We start from the raw sequence: 14275 nt of genomic DNA on the forward strand, positions 1-14275 counted from the left end.
CTCACTAAATGCTTGGGGAAATCTGCAGTGCCACAGCTGTCGCTCCCAACCTCCGTCCCTCCCTCCTGCTTGCCCACCTGCCCATGGAACAGCTCCCACAGCCCAAGGGGCACATGGCCAGGCCCTCTCAGGACACCCTGGAGCCTTGCTCTCCCCCTCTGCCCTTTCCCCACCATGGGCACCCCGTGCAGCCGCTCCCAGGTTTCCGGACGTGTCTCCCACGGAGGGAGCCCAGCAGGACAGCTCAGTACCCGAGTGCCCTGAGCCTGCTCGGGATAATTCCTCTGGGCTGTGCCCGTCTTGTCCGGGCTGTGCCCGCAGTGCCAAGCAGCGGAGAGGGCAGCTCAAGCCTCAGCAGGGTTCAGGCCCAGAGGCACAGCAATTACCTCCTGTGGCTGTGCCTGGCATCGCCTCCCTTCCTGCAGGAAATGCCACCTTCCATAGAGCCCCTCTGTCCATCCCTTGAGAAAGGAAGAGGCACAGCTGGATCAGATGGAATCACTGCACATCCAGGAGGTGGCCTCTTCAGGAGGCAATACTTGTCCAAGACATGGATAAGGATCCGGAAAATCCTGATCCCCCCAGGCCTTTGGGGCTGGCTATGGCCCTCCCTCTTCCAAGCAGCCACACCTCAGGATGTGACAGGGGACCGGGAAAATGCAGGGGATCCCTGGTGAGTTTGGGCTGCATGGCAGCTGATGCCCAATGCCTTCCTGCAGAGGCTGGGGAGAAGCTGCAGCCAGGCCAGGCTGGGAAACTGCCCTGCAGGGCATGGAAGCAGCAGCAGGGCATCGAAAGTGCCATGGCTCCCTTCCCGCTGCTCCGGGCACGGTGTGTCCAGACATGCAGCCAGAGCCTTTGGTTGCTGAGCCCCAGGACAAGGCTGAGGGAATGCACCCACCCTTCCCTTTGAGCAGCTCTCTCACCATGTGCTTCAGGATGTTGTTTGGCCCATGGTGGGGAAAGGGCAGAGGGGGAGCGAGGCTGCCATGGATCCCTTCCTGCTGTTCCGGGCTCTGCTCTGTCATGGGGAACCCTGGCTCACTCTAGGATCTCTCCCAGGTCTCCCTCCAGAGCTTCATCCCACAGCTCAGCCCCAAGGGCCACACAGGTATAAGGAATTTCACAGCCTACCATTGGTGACTCAGTCAGAATGCACAGGAAATCTCTAGCTGTGTTTCAAAATTCCAGATGCTGTGTTGTTTCCTTCCCACTGCAGATTTCCCATTGCCCCAGCCTCAGTCCCTGGCAGCCTCCTGCCTGGATGTTCTCCATGCGCCACTTCTGCAATCCCACTCATCCAGGTCCTCCTGGTTCTGTGGGCAGCTCTTCGGGCCACTGAGGCCCTGTTCCTCCTTTGTTTGTGAGCATGTCCGAGTGAGAGATGACTCAGGGGCTCAGCACCCAGACCTCCAGCAGCAGTGGTCAGTTCCTGAGCGTGCTCAGGGGCCACACGCAGCTGCCCATGGCTCTGGCAGGGAGGTGAAGGGGAGGCCATGCAGGGGAGCAGCCCCCATGCCCCAGCCCTGCCCATGGGGGCCTGCAGCCCGTGGGGATGGAGCAGCAGTTTCTGGTGTGACAGAGCCAGCAGCTGGGCAGTGCAGCACACACTGCACACATCTACTGCAGGGATATCTTAGCAATATTGTGTGTACATACACTCCAAATTGAAAAAATTCAGGCCAAGTGTAGCTTAATTTCAGAGGCATTAGGGAAGAATTATTACCGCTGCTTTCCTGGCTGAGATTTGGAACATTATACTTTTTTTTTAATACTTTATAAAAACAATCTCTGAGTCTGGAAAGGGAGTTTTTCAATCACAAGGGTTCTTGCTTCACTCCAGGAGAAGTGTAATTCAGAGTACCAGGGAGATTTTCTCTTAACATATTGCTGAGTTCTCATGCTGCCACTCATTAGGAGAGATGAAATAATTTCTCACTGTTTATGTTTGATATTTGTTTGGAAACAGTAGGGAAAAATTGTACCCACTGTCAAGATTTGGTTCATGTGGATCAGGTATTATTTCAGCTGCCTAAGTTGAGGGAGGAATTCACAGAGGTTATCCCAGGCAGAATCTGGTGCTGATGCTTGTGCCATTGGAGTCTGGAGTGGGCTCTTTCCTAGCACAACTCACCACACTGAGCTGCTGGGCATATCTCCTTTGTTTTCTGGGTTTTACTACTAAGAACAGCCAGCATAATTTAACAGGACCTAAAACAGATTTGTTGGTTCCTCTGAATCAACTCAAACTGTGAGTTTGAGTTTCTCCAGGTTTCAGCCTGGAGAAAAGGAGGCTCAGGGGGAGCCTCGTGGCTCTCCACAAGTCCCTGACAGGAGGGTGGAGCCAGGTGGGGCTCTGCTCCCATGGGAACAGGGACAGGACAAGAGGAAAATGTCTCAACTTGCACCAGGAGAGGTTTAGACTGGAAATTAGGGAACATTTCTTCTTGGAAAAGGTTGTAAAGCATTGGAACAGGTTGCCCAGGGCAGTGGTAAAATCACCATCCCTGGAAGAGCTCAAAAGACATGTTGATGCGGGACTTGGGATGTGGTTTAGTGGTGAACATAGTGATGGTGGTGCTTGATGGTTGGAATCGATTATTGTGAAGGTCTTTCCCAACCTTAAGGATTCTCTGATTCCATGATTCTAAACAACCCAGTGATAACATAATCTAATCTCTCTTGGTGTAAATGACTTGGTTCACTCTCTGATGTTTTCTCCACATCCATCTGCCAGCACATGGAAGGAAAAAACCAGGTGTGAAGACTGGAGAAGGAAAATGAGCCCACATCACTTCCCTGGGAAGAGAAGAGAAGATCCGACAACTTGCAGAGGGGAGGAGAAACAGAAAAAAAGGCTTGAGAAGCTGAAGTAGTGGCAGAGGTACCAGGGAGAAGAAGTAAGAGGTGAGAGAAATGGTGGCAATGAATTGCAGGGCAGGCAGAGGACACCAGTGACCCAAACAGTTTGGCACCTCCTGGCCATTAGGCAGCTGACCCCAAAAGTTCATCTCAGCTCCAAGGGCATGCACAGCCTCGGCCACCCAGTACAGGTGAAAGAACAGCATGAGGAAATGGGAGGTGAATGTCATAAACAACCTAAATACTGTCCTGCATTTCCAGCAGGTTTTGCAGCCTGTACTGAGCATCTCTAGTCCTGGCTGCACTGTTCCCAGACACCAACACCATTATTTCAGAGGGAGCTGATTTAATCACTTGTTAAAATTTCAATTTGAAGTCAAGTCATTTGAATGATAAGGACCATTTAAATCTTGCTGCTCAGAAGGCAGAAGATTGGGCTGAAGCCAGAGCTTTGAGGAGCAGCCAGACAGGGACAGGTAGAGCCAGGGAATGATAACATGGCACCCACCTCAGTTTGGGAAGAATCATCTGCCCAGCAGGAGCCCAGCTCCACAGCAACATCCCTGGAAACTCTGCATCATAAATAGCAGGGAGTTCATTCATACAGCAGCAGATTTCCTGGCCTTGTTTACCCTTCCACATTTGCTGCAGCTCTTTATTTCAAAAGCCATGTGAGTACCCTGTGCTGGAAGGCTTCTTCCAGTCCTTCCCCTGCTCCTGGCTCTGCACCAAGATGTTCTCTGTTCTGCTGCTGACCAATGCATCTCCTGGCTCCCTACCACTGAAGGAAAAGAAATCTATTTACAAGACACAAACAGCTTTGTGTAAATCACAGCCATGGGCTGCCAATTGTGTGCTCTCCCAGCCCAGCAGTGCCTCCTTCCCCCAGCACAGAGTGCTGCACTAGCGCAGCTCCAGGGGCGTGCTGCTATTAGGTCATGTCACCAGGGACTGGAAAGCACCGGACTATGCTCTGTGTCTTAAAAATCCAGATGTGTGATGATTATCTCATGATAGCCATTGTAGATCCTGTGGTAATGCTATTTCTAATAATTTAGCCTTCAGGGGTTCTTAGGCTGGGATGAGCCCATGCTCCGAGCTGGAGCAAACTGTGTGCTCAGGTCTACTGTGTGAAACAATCACTGTGGTCCAAGTGCTGCCTCCTCCCTGAAAAGATGGAGCTGTTACATTCTCCTGAGTCCACATGGTGGAACCAGATAATGTCTAGACATTGGGAGGAGGTACAGCAATGCTCAAACCACTAATATCACTAAATATAGTTGCATTAAATTAAAGAAGAATACCCTTACTTTCAATTACACTCCCCTTTTTTACCGCCTGATTACATGATATATGTTGTTATAGTACTTTCCCCATATTTCTTGTTTCTATATGTGCAGCAGGAGTGGAAGCACCCGGGCAAATGACTCATCTCCCTCAGGCCAGACGTGGATTTTGACCCAGCAAACCAGAGCAACACTGACATAAAGGGGGAGTTTTGTGTTATTCAGGGAACAAAACATCACAGCAAATGACTGCCTGGAGTTTGGTGTGTTCCCTAGAAGATTTGCAAAGTAAGTATGAAGGAAACGTCCTTACTGTTTATCACAAAAGGTCAAGTGTACGAACACCTGCAGCTGCAGACATCACAAAGATGCTGTGTTTACAGCAGGCACTGCCCCATTCTGCTTCTGGGAGTCTTTAGCCCCAAAGAGAGCTTGTTCAGGCTGGGGGAGATTTCAAGAGACAGCAGGAGGCTCCCTTTTTCTCTATGCTCCCCTTTTCTTTATGCTTCTTAAAAACACCTCCCCTCTTCCCACCAACTGTGCAGGCACTGTTGGATGCAGCTTCCTGCAGCAGATTTCTTCTTGCTGTGATAGTGCCAAGCTCGCAGGGCCCTGCAGGAGGGACCTCTGTGAGCAGTGGGATTTACACTCTTTAACAGCAGCCATGTCCCAGTGAAGCGGTCAAGCTGGGCAAGGATTGTCCTTCTCGGACGGCCCGGCCAGCTATCCAGCACCGCTCGCAGCAGGGCAGCACTGGCCCGATCTCCGTGGCTCGGGACAGCGCCTAAGGCAAACGCCCTGTGCTGTGACAGCAGCCACACCTTGCGGTGGGACGTGGCATGGCTTATGGCTGCAGCCAGCAGAAAAAAGAGAGCGCTCTCCAGCTGCGGGGAATCCAGGTTCACTGGGTCCCAGGGGAACCGACAGCCGGACAGGGAAGGGGAGAGACACTTGCAACAGCTTCTAAGGAGGGAGGGAGACAGGGGAGGAGTCGACCCTCTGGCGAATAGAGTTTCAGAGGGGAGCGGGATACAAAAGATTGACTTAGGGAGAACCCCAATGGGGATAACGTGAGGGTGGGGCCCTGGTCCCTGAACCAATCACTCAACGCTCTGGCTGGAAGTTTCTAGAGAGAAGGGAGTGAGCGCCGAGGGATGGACAGGGCACCGGGGAGGGATTTGAGAAAGGATACATTAGTCTCCAAGGCAACTGGGAAGGAGTTGGGATAACTGGCAGCACAAGGGAAGGGGAAGATAACCAGCGCAGAACCATTACATTGTAGGGGGAACAGAAAAGTCCAACTTCTGCAGAAACAACACAACATCCCAGGACAGTCCTGGCACTGCAAACATGTTTTCCCTCTGCAGTTTGCAGGAACAGTCAAGGAGCATCCAAACTCTTGCAAAGCAAAGCTTGTTTAAAGGATGGGTTTAGTGCCGGTGAGCTTCCAAGGACTCCTCCTTTGAAGCAGCCTATGCAGGGGGACTCTGAAGTGTCCCTGTACCCTCCGAGTTTCAGACAGAGCTGGGAAAACGTGTAACCCTCCGCTCACGGTGCCCAAGAGCAGACAAGATGCCGTCCCCCTTTCCCGGAGCTGGGCAATGGAAAGGAGGCTGGAATGGCAGTGATGGGTGGGTTTGTGGCCGCCCCATTTCCAGCAGTCTCTGCCTTCCCCCACTGGCCTGGCGGGTGCTCTGCAGCTTCTCCCCGTGGGAATACCCTCTGCCCCTGTGCAGAATTCAGGAGTAATGCACAGTCTCTCCCCTTCCCAGAAATCAGGCTGTGTGAGTGTGTTTGCATATGTGGACATGCCAAGTTTTAGCCCAAAGAGAGTTTTATAGCTGACTTACAACCCACTGAAATAATTTCATTATGGAAGCAGTGGCATAGCTTGATAGTAATACACAGCCACCACTCTGGTGCTGGGGGTTTATAGGGCGTTTACGAGGTGTGTGTGCAGGAGGTGACATCCCCAGCACACGCAGAGCTGGCAGTACCTGGCTGGAACCCTTCCAGCGAGGGGCTGGTGGCCCCAGGGTGTCTGACAGCATTGTGGAGGTGGCTCCTCACACAGCAGACCTGGGAAAGGGACAAGGACATGAGTTCAAATAGCTCACGGCAATGGTTGGCAGGACCTCCTGAGAAATTCTTCTCCTTAGTTCTGATGGGCAACAACAACACAAATTGGGTGGGTGCATCTATTGATCATCTTCAGGTGAGCTCAAAGCAGAACTCTTCCTCCAACCCCTGCTGGAGATCGTCTGCTCTGTAGTGCGGCCCACTGGCCTCAGAGCCTTGTAGCAGTGCATTTCTGCTGCCACGGGCCATGAAATGAGATGTCCTGGCTGGTGCAGTTGTGTTTGAGGGAGCTGGGACACCTCTGAACAGCCAGGGCACTCAGGAGCATCACTGGGGACCAAGTATTAATTAGAATGTAAAATTTCATCTGCAGTCATCTTGCATTACTGCTGTTAAGAGGACAAATCTTCCATTGCCCTGTGATTTCTGAGTGTGCAGAGTCATGGCTAAAGCTGGGCTGGAGACAAGAAAGAGGAGTTTTGGCACATTGGCCACTAATTCATGTGTGAGTGGTATTCAGCACCCAATTTGCTTTGCAGAACCAGTAAAGGTGAGTGGCTATTTTAAACCTGAAGAAACATGTTTGTGCTACAGCACTTGATTCCAAAATTGTCCTAGAAAAGAACAAAGACACCTTTGTAAAAAAAATGGTGTGGTTTCTATTGCCTGTCACTCTACTGTGTGAGAAGCTGCCTGGAGAGCAATACTTGTTCAGCTGATGTTCTGAAGGGATTGATTCAGAAGCTATGACAAAAATGCAGTATGAGCAAAACACCAGCTTCAGTTTTTAGAGTCAGGCATCACAAAAGCTGGAAAGGATCTCCAAGGTGAGTGAGTCCAGTCTTTGACCTGATATCTGCACTTAGCTGATCTGTAGGGATCTCTGGGATGCCATTTTTAGTGAGTTCACCTATGGAGTTTATGGGGTGAGCACAGGAAACAGAGCCCAGATTTGACACATGAACAAAATATGTGGGATTTCAAACTCCCTACAGCCCTCGGGTCACCTGTGCAGCTGCTCACCTCTTGCCTGGGACCACCTGCTGTAAGCACCACAGAGACACAGGATTTTAGCCTCCAAAGGCCTCTGTGGTTTGACTACCTCATCTGTGTGTCACAGGGCCCAGAAGATCAGCTCTCTGCTGCAGGGAGCTGGCAATTCATCTATTTAGCACTCTCCTGGCAGTGCAAGAGGTAAGAATGGGAGAGGTGGACAGCAAAGTCCAGCATTTCTGGTAAGATCAGATGAAAATACTGAGGAGTTATTTTAACGTGAGAATAGGGAATAGTTTTAATATTCAAGATTATGAATTTACAACAAATTCTAAGTAGATTAGCTATACATACACCATGTTTCTTTCCCCAGATGATCATTTATCCACATAACACTGCAAACCAACAATTAGAGCAGCATTCCCTGTGCTCTGATAATACTCTCTGGTGTTCCCAGGCTCAGGCTGCTCAAGTGAACGACGCATGGGCTGTGCAGCAGCTGAGCGTGGCTGTAACAGCATCGTGGAGTCACGAAGCATCATGCAGGAAAGCCTGGGGCTCCTGTGCCAATGGAGTTTCAGTTTCAGGGCAAAACTTGTAGTAAGCTGGTGTTTTCTTGCTTCCAGTCTTTTCCTCCTGGCTCTTAAATAGTGGCCAGAGAATGAGGTTGGTTGTGGCCTGGTTTATCTGCAGTTCCAAAGCAATGCATCACTCTGCAGTCCTGTGAGGGAAGCCTTTGGTATCTTTCCAGTCTTTGGTTTTCCTCAATTATTCATCTGAGGGTTGCTTAATTGCTAAGTCTCCTACTTTTAGATAATATGGGGAGGCGTGAAGGAATGCTGTTCAGACACAAACTAGTCCCTTCTCAGCTTCAAAGGGCAAATAGAAATTCTCTCCCTGTTCTGTCTCTCGGGCTGCAGTGACATCGATGGCTCTTGCTGAGCTCTTGCCAAGGCTGTAGCCAGGGCACAGCCCTTTCCCATCTCCTCCTGGGCAGCAGGAGCACTCTGGGACTGGTTTTGAGAGCTGTGTCCTGAGAGGAGTGCAGGCAATGCGTGCAGGAGGAACCTGTGGTGGATTCTGTGTGTCATATTTCAGCAGACATTCACTGCAGCCTGCTGCAGAGTGAGACAGTTCCTGGTGTCTGTGTAACCAGGTACTCGGTCGGATGTTGAGAAGAAATTCCTCCCTGTGAGGGTGGGCAGGCCCTGGCGCAGGGTGCCCAGAGCAGCTGTGGCTGCCCCTGGATCCCTGGCAGTGCCCAAGGCCAGGCTGGACACTGGGGCTTGGAGCAGCCTGGGACAGTGGGAGGTGTCCCTGCCATGGCAGGGGTGGCACTGGGTGGGCTTTGAGGTCCCTCCAGCCCAAACCAGTCTGGGATTCTGTGATTATTCTGTCTTTATTTTCACTTGTGAATTGATTCAAAGTCTACAGTGGTTTCAATGCCTGAAACCACTCACTGGGGCTGCTCCATCCCTGTGTGCACCTGGAGGAGGAGATGGTGAGCACGCAGCTTACAGTCCTGCTGCCCTTTCTCCCAAAGCTATAAACACCAGGCTTTTCTCAAGTTTTCTATTTTCATTCCACTCTCACCCCTCAAAGTCTTGCCTATTTGTCAGTCCTGCAATAAGCCCCATTTCTCTCTGGCATGGTGGGAATGTGCAGGATTTCGGCTGAGTGCCTTGATGCCTATAGGTTTTGGGGTCAATGAGCTTATGCAGAGCTGTGCTCCTGCTGGAGGTTAAACCTTGTCTTTAAAGAGTCTGGAAGAGCAGTAAGGAGGATTTTAAGTTCCTCACAGCAGAAGCTGTGTCCACTTGGCACCTACAGCCATTCCAAGGCAGACTGTGAAGTCTCCAGAATAGTTTGATGATGCAGTGTTGAAATAACTTTCTGCCAGTGCTGGTAAACTGCCATGGCTTGGCTGAACTACCTATAGCTAAAGAACCACATATGAATTTGCATTTTCAGAGGGAATTTCCCGTGAAGTTTGAATGCGCTTTTTTAGTGACAGCAACCTATTCAACACTGCCTTGGCTCACCTGAAGCACTCTTGGCTTTCACTGAGTGCCCACGTTCACATGGTGGCTGTTGAATGATCAGAGAAGCTGTTCCTTGTTTTCCAAGAAACTGTTCTGAATTCTCTACTAAATGCTAAGCAGAGCTCTGTTGTGCTGCCATTTTTGGTGAGGTTTCAAATGGTTTATTTTTGTGCTATGCTGAATTTTAATAATTGCTATAAGTATGCTATAGTCAAAATGAGGGAGAAAGAAACCCAATTATTAAACTAGACTGCTGTGACTGAAATCTACAGCTGAGATATTAAAGCCCAACTGTCATGCTTAACAATTAACTCAACCCGCTGGCAATACTGGAAGAGAAAATGAACATTATTAATGAGATAACTGATCATTATTTCTTTTCCCTCCCACCATTAGAACAACATGTTGCAGTATATCAATAAACAATAATTTTACATCATATACACTGCGTGCTTTCAGCCGTGCTTTGCTATCTCCTGCTTTCACAGCACCACTTTTATGGAATTAATGCTTTTTTCCAAGTTTCCTTTGCTGCCTTGGCCTGTGTACGGCCTGAGGGAGCCAGTACAGGCTGCAAATGTTACTCAAAATGCCCTGTTTGCACCTGAACCCAAGAGGAATGATCCACATCCCCACTGACAGGTACCTATTTGTGAGGACTTTCTGAGCACTCTGAAGCTTCTGATTCAGCTTCTCACTCACAACAGCTCCTTCTCCTGCTGCAGCCGAAATCTTGGCATTGTGGTAGAGTAAATGCCCCTCAGGCCCAGTGGGTTGGGAGACAGTTCTCTGCGCAGTAAGGCACCTGCCAACCCTGAAAGGTGTGCTGATATCACCTGGAAAGGCCCACCTTTGTTGGAGAAGCTTCATGACCAAGACTTTCCCCAAATTATTTCAGAAACCTGGTGTCTTTCAGTGATAAATGTTTTTGCAGAGAGGATGGATAGGTTCTGCTTAAGCTGTGCCCTCAGTCACATGTGGGAGCAACGTCACAGGCTGTGCCACCCAACAAAGCCCAGCAGGCCGGGAGGAGAGCCCGGCGCCAGCAGGAAGCTGAGAGAAGGCCCTGCTCTAGAACTGAGGGAGCTCCACCAGAAGTAAACAAAGATGGTAACTTGAGGAGATTCCCTCTGTGCTCAAAGTTTGTCTGAGAAGACTAAGACGGGAGCTTGTCAAAAATCCCAGGAAATATCTGGGAAAAGGTTTTATATGTGTTGGTTGTGACCAGATAAAAAGCTCCTGCGGGAAAAGAGCCTCTGCAGCAGACTGGCTGGATGAAGGGGTCTTACTTCTTCCTAGAATAAAGATTACCACTGAAATGCAATTTTATTTTTTATTGTATAAGGGGAAAATATTTTCCAGAACTCTAAAACTAGTTTCAAAAATACAGATATGTTGTGGAAACAGGAACGAAACATTTGGGGATTTCTCTCTACAAAAGATATTTCTAAATATTTCTAAAGATGAAAAGTGAAGACAAAATGAGGTCACTTTTCCTGGATTCTAAAACTACTCAGAAAAATCTTTAACGACTATAGGAAATGAGAAGAAATATTTAGGGATGTCTCTCTACAGAAAAAATATTTTGAAATATTTCTACCAATTTATAATTTCTAAAACTGAAGAACTAAGCAAATGGGGTTGCTTTTTCACGGGAGCCCCATGCTGCTGCCTGCCCAATGGGCTCCCCCAGCCCTCGGGACCCCGCCGCTGGTCACAGCAGCCCCTGCCTGGCTCCTGCCTGCCCACACCGTGGGCATCCACGGCTGCTCCTGGCCATGGAGCTCAGCCAGTGCTGCTGCCGGCTGGGCTTTGCTGCCGCTGCCACCCGGACACTGGCTGTCAGCTCCATCTCTTTATTGCAATAGGAGAAGGGGCCATCAGCTACTCCTGCAGAGGTGGGTCAATGTTTGTGTTGTTTAGAGGGAATGGCCAGGGCGCTCGGGGGCAGAGGACACGACATGTTGGACTCAGGAAGGTCTGGAGAGTGCTGGGCTGCTCCTGGGTGTGAAAGTCTATCCGAAAATCTTTCATTTTTTGCCTCACAATTGTCATGAGAAAAGACCACCGAAAGGTTAAAAACTGTTGAGCCAGTTGGGAAAGAAAGTCTCATGCTTATTCAGTGTGTTCACAGGTGGTGTTTGCAGAACATGCCATGCTGTACTCGAAAGGGGCATGCTGCCCTTTTCTGAACAATGGATCTGGACTTTCTCCTTACCTCCTGACTTGGCTGGTCTGAGCTCTGGGGTGGCTCCCCCCTCCAAGAGAAGACCCCTCTTGCCTGCCTTCAACCACCGTGACAGACAAACAGAGATGCGAATCCTCTCATCAAGGAACCAAGACAAGACAAGAAACCCCCTTGGCACCCCCCTGGCACCCCCTTCCAGAGACTGGGACTGACCACCCCCCCAGCTCGGGGAGGGGGGGAAAAACTGCCCATAAAAATGTACCTGTGAGCATTCGGCGATGAAAACAATGGAATAAACATCCCCCTCCTCCTGTTCCTATTCTTTTCCCCTCCATGGAAACCTAGTTTTGGCTACCCTTCCCCCAATGAAAAACGGTATATTTTTGGGTGCAATCCGACCATCCTCTGAGATCTTCCCGAGACGTGCACCAGTGAGCTTCGGCAGCTGGACCCCCGAAGGACAACGACACCTTTCGGTAGCTATAGCCCCTCCCTGACCTTCTTTCCTCCCTCTTCCCTTGTCTTACCCTTCTCTTCCCCAGATTCCCTAACCAAACGCATATTCAGCTGTGGTTATTATCAAAAAAATTGCATTTTGTTGATTTGTTACTGCAAACCCCCTGTGCCTTGTTGGTTATTTTTTGCACCAAAAAATCATCCGTCACCCGTTCATTCGGGCGGACCTTGACAACAGCACGCTCGTTCGTGTCCCACCTGGAGCGTTTATGAGGCCTTGTTCCTGCAGCTGAGCTCGAGGCCAGACCACAGTCCTTGACAGGAGTCTCCGGTCCTTGTGGCAGGAGCCCTTGAGACCGAGTGCAGGACTTGCTGTCCTGCAGCCTTCATGAGGCTTCTCTCTTCAAGGTGCCTTCCAGGCACAACTGCAGGACTTGGCGACTTGGAGCTTTTCCAAGGCATCTCTCCTGCAACTTGCCACAAACCCAGTCAAAGATATGGAGCAGAGACCCCCAGTAGTGCCCAAGATTGCCTGGGTGGAGGAGGAGGAAGAAGGCCATGGAGCTGCCCCATCACAGGAGACCGAGGAGGTGGTGCCGTTCCATCCATCGCAGGAGGGTGAGTGGCAGAGCCTGACTGTAGGACTGGTGCCTGCAGCCAGCTTGGCCCCATGCCATGCCATGCCATGCCATGCCATGCCATCCCCTGGGGAAGTGCCCAAGGACAGGATGGAAGAGGGGCCGGGCAGACACCCCGCAGGGGCCGTGCTCCATCCCCTGGGGCATGCCGGGGCTCTCCCTGCCTGGGGAGCGCAGGGCTGGGCCGTGTTGTCCGGCCTCTCCCGCAGCCCCTCAGCTCTGGCTGCGCTCGCTCTTTGCCAGATGCAGCCCTGGAGCGCACACAGGAGCAGGAGTCCAGCCGTGGCCGCTTCTGCAGCACAGTGCCAGTACCTGCAGCCACCCCCACCGGGGCTGGGTCTGCTGTCCCTGCTCAGCCCAGCCCCGTGTGTGCAGCACTCCCTGCAACATCCCCGGCTTCCTGCCCTTCTCCTACAGTTTGTCTGCAAATTCATCAATAGAATGCAGGAGGAAGAGACCATCGTCATGGGCACTGGGCTCAGACCCTACTCTCCCAGCTTCCAAACCAAGCCCAGCGCTGCCCTCCTGTGTATGCTTGTAGAGGAAAATTTTTACTATCCAAACCAAGTAAGCAGCCTGAGGCCAGGGTTTGATCCTCCCAGGAATTCCTTGGCCTCCCAAGCCAAGCAATGCTGGTTGCTGTCAGCCTTTGGGGCCACATGGCAGTGTGCTGGGAAGGGAAGCACTCCTCTGGGGAAGCTGGGAACATTGCTCCCTCTGGCAGCTTTCCAAGTCTCCTGGTGCATTATCCAGGTGCCCGCCATGGTGAGGTTCATCCACCAGTGGCTCCTGGCCAATGATTGTGCTGAGCACAGGCTGGACAAGACCCTGCTGGATCTCACCGAAGCACAGCCAAATGACGCAGTCATGACGCTCCTGCGTGTGGCCCCGTCCTGTGACAGGTATGGGGCCCATCTGCCCACAGGGCTCAGGCCTCCCCAGCCCATCACCCTGTACAGCCTGGCCCAGGTGTCTGAGCAGCAGAGAGTTCCAGGGCCCTCTGGCTGCTCCTTTGGCCAGCCCCTGCATGTCAGCCCCCGAGCCTGCTGCCATGCTCCCTCCCTGCCCCTCAGGGCTCTGTCCCCACAGGGCTGGGCTGTCTGGCTGCTGCTGGCCAGGGCCAGTGGGCAGAGGCAGAACTGGCAGCCAGCCCAGGGCTGTGTCTGAGACCCCCCTGAGACAGAGTTCTGACCCCACAGAGCTGCCATGGCCATGTGGAAGACCATCATGTGCTCGCTCAGGATTGCAGAGCCAGCACTGCTGATCCTCCTGGATGTGCTGGGGAGCTGGCCAGAGCACAGCACGTGCACCTCCGATGGGGACGAAACGGGTGTCTTTGGCCTGACTGTGAGTTTCTGACAATGGCCTTTGCTGGCCCCAGGGCTGCCTCTCCAGCAGCTCTCCTTCCTCCTTCCCCCACTGCATCTCCCTGCCTCAGGCGCTGGCCTGAAACCTGGCCCAGGGGCAGCTTCAGCCCCACCAGGCCCCGTGCTCCCCCTGCCAAGGTCTCTCGGGGCCTCTCCCTGCTAAGCTTGGGCCCTGCCACATACACACCTCGGCACTGAGCGCTGTCTCGGGGGGCTTTGTCCTTTGCAGGCAACTGTGGTGATGTGGAAGATCCTCCAGGTGCCCCGTCTGCCACGGATATTAAAGGTGTATTTCCCCTGCCTATTTGTGCGTCTCCTCTTCCAAGTGTTCTTCAGCACTCTGGATATGCAGAGGAGGTCGATA

This window comes from Melozone crissalis, unplaced genomic scaffold, assembly GCF_028551555.1.
Source record: "Melozone crissalis strain CALT ecotype California unplaced genomic scaffold, PUWL_Pcris_2 ptg000212l_1, whole genome shotgun sequence".
NCBI lineage: Eukaryota > Metazoa > Chordata > Aves > Passeriformes > Passerellidae > Melozone > Melozone crissalis.